General features: G+C 43.1%; 1 protein-coding gene across 1 annotated transcript in view; it reads left to right on the top strand.

Moving 5' to 3' along the window:
- Positions 1-12,020, top strand: part of kiaa1217 (KIAA1217 ortholog) — an 83,433-nt gene that overhangs the window by 14,165 nt on the left and 57,248 nt on the right. The window lies entirely within an intron of this gene.

The following is a 12,020-nucleotide window of genomic DNA, read 5'->3' as shown; positions in this document are numbered from 1 at the left end:
TCACTGTTCAACTAAAACAGAAGTTATGATCGTGTGGAGGGATGAGCCTCCACTTTCAGCCATTTGTTCTAAAAAGATTAGGAGGAAACATTCAGAGACCTGCCTCCATACCTTGAGAACCGCTCAGCTCAACCACAGCCAGAAACAGGAATCAAACATGGCCGCCATATTTGTAGCTGCAAAAAAAAAAAAAAAAAAAAAAATCTTACAATCAAAAAATGTTATTATTTCATGATGGGAAACTTGAGTTTCACTTTTCTGTTGACAGTGTGTTTTTCTTGCTGTAATTGCCCCATATTAAGGGTAATTTACACAACCCGTTTGATTATAAACGCTCTTCAAAGTCAACGGCGGTGCCTGGAAATAATAACAGCCATTACTGAATAGTATAATTTCGTTCTAACACATTATAATTACGAAATTACAGAGACGGTAGTAACATCGTAGTCGCAATGCCTGGATGCTACGAGCATCGTGAATACAATTCAGTACGTTCATTTTTTTTTTTTTTTTTTTTTTTTTTTTTACAGATTTACGTCACACCGTTATACTGTGACCACATGGAGCTACAAGATGTAGCGGATTACTGCTTTTCCAAAATAATCTGGGGGCTAGCGGTAATCACATCCTTCCATCCGTCCATGGAAACCGTCGAACACACAGGAAGAACATGCAGGCTCCACAGCCTCCCAGCTCGACCAGGCCTCAAACGCAGGACTTCTTGCTTTGAGCCGAGAGTGCCCACAATAACGTTTTTCAACTAAAAATTCAGCGAAATCGCCCATGATAGCTGGGATGCCCTGTCTGTTGCAAAAGCTCCGCTCATCCTCGCTCCCTTCATAAAGAAACAAGTCAAAGTTTTATTTTTTTTTTCTCCTTCTTCTTCTTTGTAGTTCTCTTTATGCTCTCAAAGGCGGAATATTAATTGTAACCGGGACCGAATGCTTCTCCGTGCTGTTTATTTCATAACACATTTTGTTTGTTGTTGCGCGATCCCTTGTAATCCTCTGACAGGCAGACGGAGACCGTTCTCATATCAATGGGAAGTCAACAAGGGTTTGCTAAGTTGCTGATTGAAGCCCGCAGTTCACTGTGAGACAGCTGGCACTTAATGTGATGCACAACCAGCAATCATCAATTATTCATCGTTGAAACATTTTCCAGAGTACCAATAAAAAGTGCTTTTATCAATAGGCAAATGGCTTATGTCTGTAGGGCTGCTTTATATCCAAATTCCTTTCCGACGGGTTTTGCATATTAAATATTTTGAAGCACAATTTCAACGCAGCGAATAGCTATAAAAGTTGTGCTTACACAATGGCGTATCTGTCCATTGTTTTCTTTTGACGTCGCATAAAACATTTGATAAATATTTTATTCTAATTATTGTTGGCCGTTACAAACGCGTTTTATTAAGGCCAATAACTCTGCGCTCTCAACAGAAGGCACCAAAGTGCACTCAAGGGCCAGACACAATTAAGCTAAATGCTTTTTATTACTCCATAAACCTGATTACGGAGCACATTTCTATGACAACTAAAAAAAAAACAAACATAGTATTTACAGTTATTCTTTGCTGGGTTGCACTTGCAGTGATTTGAAAGTGTTACATAACAGGTAGACAAATATAGAGACGGGCAGATGTGGAGCCAGGTGGGGGGAGAGAAGAAACTGACCCGACAGATCGACTGACTGAACCAGCTGCTGTCCCAGCATTTCTGTCACCCATCTCATTTTCTCTGTCTCTATGTCTCCTCTCCTCTCTTTTTTATGCTCTTCTTAACCTTCATTTTTCGCCTTTGTTATAGCCTGTTTTACATTTTTATTTGCATTGCGGGGAAATTTCATACAGCGTATTTCCTGAATTTTGATTTTTAGGATACAAGTGCAGCACAAGAATGCTCTGTTAACTTTGACGAAACTTAATTTGACCTCAAATTGATATTTTTTTTCTTGAGGAAAGAGACTAAAGAACAGACAGTAGTCACAATGCTGCGAATGCAGCCAAAACAAAAGACTGCATTGAAAGTCAGAGTTGCATGCGAGGTCATGTACTGGCTTACATTTTAAAACAACATGGCACTCATTAAAGAAAACATCTGTCTTTTTACGATTAACTGAGAATAAACAGTATTAGTGGAGGCTTTTTTTTCTTCTTCTTTGCCTGGAAAGGGTTACTGACACGCATAGAGTTGGTATTGCAAATATGAAAGGCTGCTAATCCACACATCGCAACGACTGTTTGAGGTAGATTGTTGTGGATCTACAGCAGTGAGTTAGTATTTTTCAAATCTGTCCTCACCTCCAGCCTCAGAGACTCATGGCAGCCCGCAAACCGAGAATCAGCAGAGAGCGGCTGGAAGTCGGCTCTCGCGTTTTGAATCGCAGCTCAGTTAATCACTTTGATGCATGAAGGCTTCTTTGTTTTGTATTTTTAATGCTTCGCTAAAAATGTTGACATTCAGTCAGCGCCTGACATTAGGCGACCGAGAGGAAATCATTGTTTTCACCGTCAGATCAGAAAATACTGTGAGCAAGCTTTTTTATCTTGCTTCCCTATGAGCTTTTATTTGAAGCTTTTTTTTTTTTTCCATCATAAGTATTTTACTTTGAAAACTGCAGCAAAAACATGCATGTAAGTTATGGTGTGTGTTAGAAGGTTGTGTGTTTTTAGGCAGTTTGTAATAAACTACACATGAAAAAAAAATTTATTCAGTAGATGCTTTGAAAATGCTTCTCAGCAAGAAATGTTTCTCACATTATGCAGTAAATTCCCCCTCAAAATAGTAGTAAGGAACATGCACTTGTGGGATGAGCAGCAGATTATGTGGGTTGAGTTGATTCCTCTCTGTCAATGCCAAACAGCAGGTTTCTCTGTTCAAATAGTCAAATCCGTGTCGACTGTGCGCTGACAGTACTGCACTAACCTGTTGGGAAAGTGTTGCACAAGGGAGGATTGACTGACTGATGGGTGCAGGGGTGTCAAACATAAAGCCCTCGGGTCAAAACTGGCCCGAGGGTGGGAACACAGGACTGTCCAGCAGGTAGCAGCAATGCCCAGAGCTGTCGGCAGTGTGGCTGGTGAGCTAGCGCTAGCACTGAAGCTATGCATGGCGATTTAGTTAAAACATGCAGACAAGTGAGCCTCAGTTATGTCTAAATGGATAGAAACAGTGTGGAAAATATTGCCTGCAGCCTGGATCTGCTGTTTGTCTAATAGCAGCTGAGATGTGTTCCAGCTCTCATAACTCCAGTCAGGATGAACAGAGTGTGGATTGATTGACGAATTGATAACTTGATTCCTCTCTGAGCTTCAAAGAAGATCCTACTGGATGAAGGAGTCCCTTCTCCTCTGATCAGGCTCAGAAAGACAAGCCAACCTTTCAAAACGTCAAGCTAGTAGCTGCCTGGTGTTCTGTTTTCTCTCTGCAGTCTCTTTGTTGACTCAGTCGCCGCTGTCTTCTCGTATTTCCTTTCATTTATGACTCCGCCGGACTCAGAGACGGATCAGCGCTGACCGTGCTTCACCCCCGAACGATACACTCGCCTTCTCTTCGGCATGTGACGTGTCTAACCTCATCGTGGTTCACGCTGCCACTCTAATTCATTCATGTCTGGGTGACTCAAAGACAGCCAAACCAGCAGACAGACGGGCAGACAGACAGAAACACGGTCCTGTGACCTGTCTGACCCTCTGTGCTGTGTTCTCTGGCTGAGTTATGTCTCATTGTTCCTCTCTGTCGCCGCTGCAGCGGGACACGGGACGGTCGGACTGGCCTCATAGTGCCACATTCGCTTCTCCATCCGGGGCCTGATCTCACACTTTTCACTTCACATTCTCATTACTCCAGGCTGTTATTAATTTATTTAATCAATAGCTGTTTCACTTCTCCACCCGAGAAATCCATAATGGCAGCAGATTCGCCGAGCTCCCGAGCGTGAGTGGCTGCGTCTTTTCATGCTCCGGCGTGTCTTTAAGTATCGTTAAATACAGGTTGCAGTGTGATATTTACATGTCAGCGCGGCTAGCCTCTTCAAACGACTCTCGGCTCGGCAAAGTGTCTGAAAACTTGAATAAAAATGCACTTTTGAAGTATTTGATGCTGACTCAGAAACCATGCGAGTCCAGTGGCTCCATTGTTGCCACCGGCTAAACTCTGAAGCCTCCCGCTGGAAGATTATGAAAGTGGCTTTAAAATAGAGAGCTGCAGCTCACCAGGGCTTTGGATGATTCCGGGCTAAATATATGTAAAAGGCAGATTGGTCCTTGGGCTAGAGTGGGATCTGGGTGGATGACAGCCAGTTTACCAGTGTTTATTTATTTTTTTTATTTTTTTTTTTTTGTGCACTCTCGATCACTTTGTTGAAAAAAGATGTTCTGCAAACCCAAATCATAAAAGTACGCCTCAGGATTGTTGTGAGGACAAAAATCCCAAACAATTCTTGGAACCTTGATAACTACTATATGAACAGTCTATTATGCGCTGTGGGGGGAAAAAAAAAGGTCTCTTTATGCACATGATGCTTTGTGCAACTTTTTGCACAGTAAAAAAAAATTAAAAAATGAGGAAATAGATCAGGTGTGTTTGATTTACACACTTTCAATTGATGTAGATTAATAATTTGTAGAATCAATGTATAAAATTTAGGAGAAACAAATCGTGATGGATATATTTTAAGTATTTTAAGTTCTGTTTTGAAACTGAGTGCATTCAAAAGTAAACCTAATGAAATAAATGCAACAACAAAACTTTAAAGCTATAAAATCCACCATGATCTAACCATGAATGTGATATGTATGATGATTTTAGGCAAAAAAAAGGAGAGACACTATTAAAATGCTATATGATATCTAGAAATTGCACAAAGTTATCTGTTTTGATGATTGAAACATGGAGGTGAAAAGTGCAGCTTTGCATGTGGAGAGGCATGTGTGGCTGAGTTCAGAGCCACACGTGTGAATCTCCAGCTCATTGTATGAGAGCTGGCAGCCGTGAGCAGAGGTCACATGACGAGCCATCACACTCAATAAGGCAGGATGTCGCTGCTCCTGCTCTCCTTTTTAACACTTGAGCTGTCTTTACTGGAATTCACTGTCAAACCTGACTTGTTTCGTTTTTTTATTTTATTTTATTTTTTTTTTGCCTGTCTTAGTTTAACGGTGCGTTTAAAACCTCTGAGCTGCCGTCTTTATTTTCCTGAATCTGAACTCTGTTGCTGAAGACACACTTCCTGTCATTTCCCTCTTTGCCCTCAGGTGGTTTCACATATGCACACTCAATTCCAGCCTCCTCCAAAGCAGCACAGGTAGTTCATTCACAGCGCAATCTGCGCTTTGGTGACTGATTGGCACGAGCTGACGCGCCAAACTGAATAGCCTCAGGTTTAATCCTCACCTGCTTCTTTTTTCTGCTAAATCCCAAATGTTTTTTTCTCTCAATTTGTTTGGGTCCCTTTTCAGCAATAGAAGGATTTAACACTAACGGCTTAGTTTATATTGTTTATACAGGAGCATATAGTTCACATGGCAACATAAGTCAAAAAAAACACACATTTATGTGCACATGCACATGCAGAAATGTATAAGCACAAGCATTCGAGTATTGCTTGCATACACTTCGGTGCACCTGCTGTCTGCTCGCCGCTCCACAAATGACTCCTGCTCTGAGTCAACACGTCTTTCTCAGCCTCCATTGTGTGATTAAAGCAGCATAAGAAATAAACGCTGATGCACAAAGCCGTCATGCTGGCACACCTGAGCCACGCAGGGAGTGACAGAGCACGCTCTATCTTTTCATGTCGCCCCGTTTTGTGCTGGCTGCTCCTTTGAAGTTTGGTTGTTTTTGTGTGTCTGAGCTCCCAAACAATGAAGCGCGGTTGTGACGGGTCCCCATCACGTCTGTCAATGTGAGTTTTTTGTGCCTGTGTTCGTGGGAGGAGGGGCCGGCGAGGGAGAGCGGCCTCCCCGCTCAAACACATGGTGCCCAGACTAAACAACAAGACGAATATTTCCTGGATTTGGCTTGGCACAGAGGCACCACTTTCTGCCCGTGTGACTCCACTGACTCAGTGAATGGCTTACATTCAGAGAACAAGAGAGGGAGAGGGTAGAGGAGGGATGAGTTACCAAGAAGCCAGTACAGCTGATGAGAAAGGAAGGTGAGAGAGAGGTTAAGTTTAAAGTTGCTTACTTGGAAGAGAACTGGATTCAGTGATTTTTTTTTTTTCGAAATGAGACCAGAGACAGGGAGTGACTTCCTGTCCTGAATCAGCTCTCCTGACTGTCATCTGGATCACTTGTCCCCATGCGGCTACTCGCTCTGAAGGACACCAGGCATTCGCCACCTCAGTGTGGACTCCTTTGTTGTGGCTTCTTGTGGTTTTCATCTTCTGACATCTGTTCAGCATAAAATGCACTGATGAAGTGGTTTGTGCTTTTTGTATTTGTGGAGCAATCGATCCATACAGGCTGAAATTGATATTGGGAAAAGATTCAATGATGCAAAAAATGCAAGTTTGATTCTTTTCTTTTTTTTTTTTTTTTTTTTTTTTGCAAATGACAGGAATTCATGTTAAGACATAAGTCATTGATGATACATCCACACAACTTAATATATTTTTCAGATAAACAGTGAATATGGACACATTTTGGTAACATAAGGTAAAGTTAGGGTTGTGCAGTGATCTAAAAACAGTTTGCATTTTCTCCCTGGGTTTTCTTTGCGTGCACCGGTTTTCTCCCACATTTCAAAAACATGCATTTGAGATTGATTTGTGACCTGCAACCAGTCCAGAGTGCCTTTGCCGTCACCCACAGCCAGTTTCTATGATCAGTTCCACCGTCTGTGACTCTGAAGTTTGATACAGAAGACTGACTGAGTAGCTGAGTATCTCAAAATGAACAAGTCCAACTTGCAGTGAACATTTCTGGAGTCCACTCAACTCACCATTGTCATTAATCAAATGCATTTTTTTCAGAGATCCTGAACTTTTAGTTGTTTTTCAAAGCTTCACTCTGAAAGCACGACACACATTTGAAGAAAGACTAACCCTCGGTACCTCACTTCGGCCTAAACACTTCCACAGCGCTCAAGGTGTTACTACCATGCGCTGATGGATCTGTTAACAACACCAACAAAAGCTCAGTGTACTCCTGTCAGACCTGTCTCCACCCACCAGTCACCTTTCACCCCACCGCCCTGCACCCTCGGCGTCACACCTCCACTCTTTTCTTCTTACTTTGTCCCTGAGCCTGGCGGCAGCAGGAATGTCTGTGCTCTTTCGGCTTAGTGAAACCGTGAATTAGAGGTTGGGACTTTATGAGAAAAGGGGTTGGGGTATCGTGGTAAAGAACTCTTGGCAGCCTATAGGAGAGGCGCCTTGTTGTTGAGCGCTGAGGCTTTCTGGGGGCTTCGAAGGCCGGAGTCTCATTGCGGTTTCTAACAACAAGCTGTTGGATTTGGAGAGAAAGTTCCAGACACACCCCCAAGTCTTTACTCAACGCCTGCACCCCCCCCCCCCCCATCCCCTTCTCCCCATGCCTGGAAAACCTTGCCTCCATCTTCCCCCCGCCTCAGCTCTTCCACTTCGTAATTTGCTTCTCTCTCAATCTTCCTGCCTTGACTGAGGAGAACCAGTCTCCGGGCAGCAGCAAGAGGTTAAAAAACCTTCGTCACACACTCACTCAGACGTGTGCATGTGACAAGCCCCTGCCAAACAATGGCTGTTGGCTGAGCCAGAGGAGGGGGCGGAGGGGCAGGGGTAGTTTTCTTGGAAGGCCTGATTGGAGCATAAACAGCAGCCCAGGAAGTGCAGGAGTAAGAGAGAGAGAGGGAGAGAGAGGTAGAGCGATGGAGGGAGGGGGATTAGGGGAAGTGCAGATCTGCCGGCAGAGAGCGAAAAGTTTTGGGACTACAGCAGTGTGCTAGTTTGTGTCACTCTGGTTGTGTCAAGCGAGGAAGACTTCAACTCTTCTTTTATCCTGTCAGGACTTACTGTATTCCAGAGAGCCAGAGGGGAAGGGTGAGTCGCTGCGTCACGGGCAAGGACACGCAAGCCCTCACACACACAGATGTGAACGTATAGATGCTCAATGAGTACAGACGCATCTTTTCCTCCTCATGTGTTCAATGTCGATGCATCCTTGCATTTTGCGGCTTGCAGTTATTGTTTCATGCAATGTCATTTGGAATTCCACAAGGTTTTGGTGTGGCGGTACACGATTCTTTATGTGTGTGCTGTTTTCTGATGGTTTCCCCTGGCTATGAAAGCTGCTTGTTTTTGCAATGCTTTTTTTTTTTTTTTTCTGTGGTGCCTTGAACTACAGCCAGCCATTCAGTGTGTGAAGCAAAAAGAGGGGGAAAAAAGAAAGAGAGGACCATCTAATGTGTATGTGGCTGTGTCTAATTAAGCTGATGGGGAAGAAGAGTGTTGAGGGTCAGACCGTGAGAGGGTGAACTTGAAAACAGCACGGTCACTTTCACTCAGTACTCTAACCTCCTCTGCAACTATTTTTTACTTTCATTTTGAAGCTTCAACTTTGCTCACCGAGAACGGGACTTTTCTTCATCACTGCCGTCTCATCTGCCTTTTAAGATGACAGAAGTCTTACTTCTGTATAATCAAAGTGGCTTTGTGGTTGAGATTTGCCGGAGATTTGGCCTTGTATGGTGCTGTTTGGTCTCTGGATCAAACAGATTCCTACATTTTCCCACCGGGTTGATGCTGCATTCTTCATTTCAAAGTGAACATCAATGTCAGCGGCAGACGTCAGAGTTTCAGTCGCTCATACTTCATAGATCCATTAGGCCTTTTTATTTTATTCTTTGTTTGTTGTACTCTGCAAGTAAAGTTGAATTCAAGGTACTTTATTGGCCTAACAAGTCTATTTTCCTGTCTGGGGCTCTCCAGTATGGCTGGAGTGGCATTAACTTTTTCCGCCGCTGAGTAGATTTGCATCTGGTCTGTCACAGCTCAAACAAATGGAAAAATCAAAGTTCATTTCACAGTTATTCATGTGTTCCACATGAATCTCTTTTAATGTCATCCTTGTCCTTTTTGTGTGTATATATTACCATTGTAAACTAATCAAAATTTACATAAATGATCAAAATCCAGGTTATGTTATAGAAAAACGTCACTGTCACTTGTAAAATGGAATTTCTTTTCCACCAGTTTCTCTGAGAAAAATTCGTCCCTAAAGTTTCCCTCTAGCCCTTCCCTTTACCACTCGGAGGTTCAGCGATGGGTGTGATTTGCTGTGCCTTTTCCAGCGATGAGTATATCAACCTCAGTCTTCCGCAGAGAGCGAAGGTAAACAGGTCGGAGAGGAGGGCCTCGTCAACAAGACAAATGATCCTGCATCCCAGCACCCTTTCCACAGCCCCCAAACCCCATCCTTCATCACTTGTTTGGACACTTTGACAGCGTTAAGACTTTCTCTCACCAATGCCGTTTGCGCTTTGCTGATGTAGCGACTTGTCAGTTTCTCACAAGACCAGAGGAAACCGTTATTAACTGTAAGGCAGCACTTCGGCTGCCAGTTTAACTCAGCCAAGCTATTTGTCTAAGTGCTAGCATATGAGGCAGAGTCGTTTTACCAGTGTTTTTACTAGCGAAAGCACACAGTAGCCCCTGAACGTAGGCCTCTATTTGCCCATTATCGTTGGAAAACTTCAAGACAAAAACACGTCCGTTTGATCACCTGGTTGTTGTAACAGTGTCCAGACATAACACATCATGTCTGAATGGGTGCAGGAGATCAAGCACCAGTGTGCACTGGATGTATTTAGCTGATGCTAATCTCGGGCTTGAGAGCTTGATGACTGCTACGGGACACTGAGCTGGCTGGAAACACACCTGGGCCAGTGGCACGAGGCCGAGCGGCGCTGAGGCCGGCGGGGGCGGGAGGGAGGGAGGGAGGGGGCCAGAGATGCGAGCGGGGACCTGGCCAGGTGTTTCTTCAGCGAACTGTCCACACTGTCATCCCTCACTAGGCCCTCAGCCAACTCGTGCCACGTCTCATTGAGCTCCAAGGTTTGATCAGACCTCATTACAGAGCCTTCATTTCAGCCCCTATTGGTGGTTGATTTACTGACATGATCAGCCACATCCACAGGGAGAACCTCAAATTATTGGTAAAAAAAAAGAAGGAATGAGAGAAAGAGAGAGAGAGAGTATATATTTCAAATGGAAACACAACAAAAAAATCAATCTAAGATGGCTTTGTTGATATATAATTTTCAACAGCAAAATAGCTGCAGTGGTTTTAAAACTATGTGTATTTTTCCTAAGTGAAATGGCGAGTGTCTTTTGAGCAATGTCTTGTTGCTAAGCACACTGGGAAATATCCAGTAAGTTTTTTTGATCAAATGTCTTTAAAAGTAAATGTGTAGATTTTTTGACCCCAGCCGTGGTAATAGCATATTTTTTGGTGTTCCGTTAAAAAAAAAAAAAATCTTTATTTTTTCTCTGTATCAGTTTTCTGTTATTTCCGCAGCATGAGACAATTTTGTTCAGTCTTTGAGACTCTGCCCAAAGCAAATTTTGTTCCGGTTATGTGTGAATGAAAAAATCTCAATCTTTATGAAGAATCTGCATCATTTCAGCCACTTAAACCAGAATCTGCAGCCATGGCCAAAACAACTTAAATCTCCCGCACTGTTTGACCTGGACTTGTTCTAGACTGACCACCATGTGAGTGTAAAGGGGCTTTCGCAAATATTTCAATTTTCCAATGTAGGTGGGAGGCGTTTTGTGATATAGTGTTTTTCACTCTGGCTGAACAATGAGATTATCCTGTATTTAAATCCAGGTATGGGGTCTTTTCTATATCGGGTTTGCATGTCGTTCCTGTGAGTGCACTGCGATGTCCTACCACGCTTCAAAAGGCTAGAGGACCTTATTTTTTTATTGTACATGTGGATTTTGTTCATTCGTCTTGGATGCAGGAGAAATGACTTTCTGTCAGCTGCTAATGGCAACGTTTCCATGGTTTGTAAGGAGAAATGTGACAAAGCAGCAGCAAATTATTTAATAGTGAAATAATTTGTGGTTCAACTAATAATGCTTCATTAGTGTCAATCTTAGGGTTTTTTTTTCTTCTATGCCAGTGTTCTTTCTATTGAAGACTCATAATCAGCCTGTTTTGAACTGAAGGTTTTTCAGACGCACGAGAAGAAATCTAAAACTCACCACAAACTCATGGCTTTAAAAAAAAAAAAAAAACTTATGAGGGCTGTGCTGAAAAGCGTGAGTGTTTGGGCAAATATGTTCCCTGTCTCTCAGTTTGGGTGATGGTAGAAGTGTTTGCTTGCAGTCATCGCTGTAGGCTGACAAGGATCACACACACACAGAGGAAAATCATGCTTCCTGTCGTGATGTTGGGTGGAGCAAAGGGAGAATTTGCCAAGACGTGAAATTAGTTTTTTTATGTAGGCCTGCATGCAGAGAGCATGCTGAGTCAAATGAGTGGGTCCATAGCAGGAGGATCACTTCAAAACATTAAGTAAATGGTCTCAAATGTTTATTCTGGAAACCATCCACTCCATTTAGCATTAAACATCTCTATATATATATTCCTGCTGACTCCCCACAGACATTCATCAGCTTCACATACTGGATTGACTCCACCTCCTCCATGAAGCCATCCTGTTCGACCATCTCCTCTGAGACGGAGGAGAACCAGCAGGCTCAGACAGAGGTGGGAGAGACTGAAGCAGACAATGCTGCTGACAGTCGCTGTTAGCCTCCCAAGCTCTTTTCTCTCAGTGTAAACACCTCCGCCTCTCCCATCCATCTACTCGGTTAAGCATTTGGTTTGACACTCTTCCTCCCACAACAGACAGGAACATCCCGGGGCTGTTTTTGCCCAGTGACGGACGTTCACACATGAACAGAAGCTGTATGTTTTTTGTCCATCATCGTCTGCATTGTGAAATAACCTTAAGGCAAAATTGCACATAGTTAATGTCAGAAGAATTTAAAAAAAAAAGGAAAATCATAAAGATGACTTTAGTTTG

This window comes from Salarias fasciatus, chromosome 9, assembly GCF_902148845.1.
Source record: "Salarias fasciatus chromosome 9, fSalaFa1.1, whole genome shotgun sequence".
Classification (NCBI taxonomy): Eukaryota; Metazoa; Chordata; class Actinopteri; order Blenniiformes; family Blenniidae; genus Salarias; species Salarias fasciatus.
Note: the sequence above shows the minus strand (reverse complement) of the source record. Positions and strands in the feature narration are given on the sequence as shown.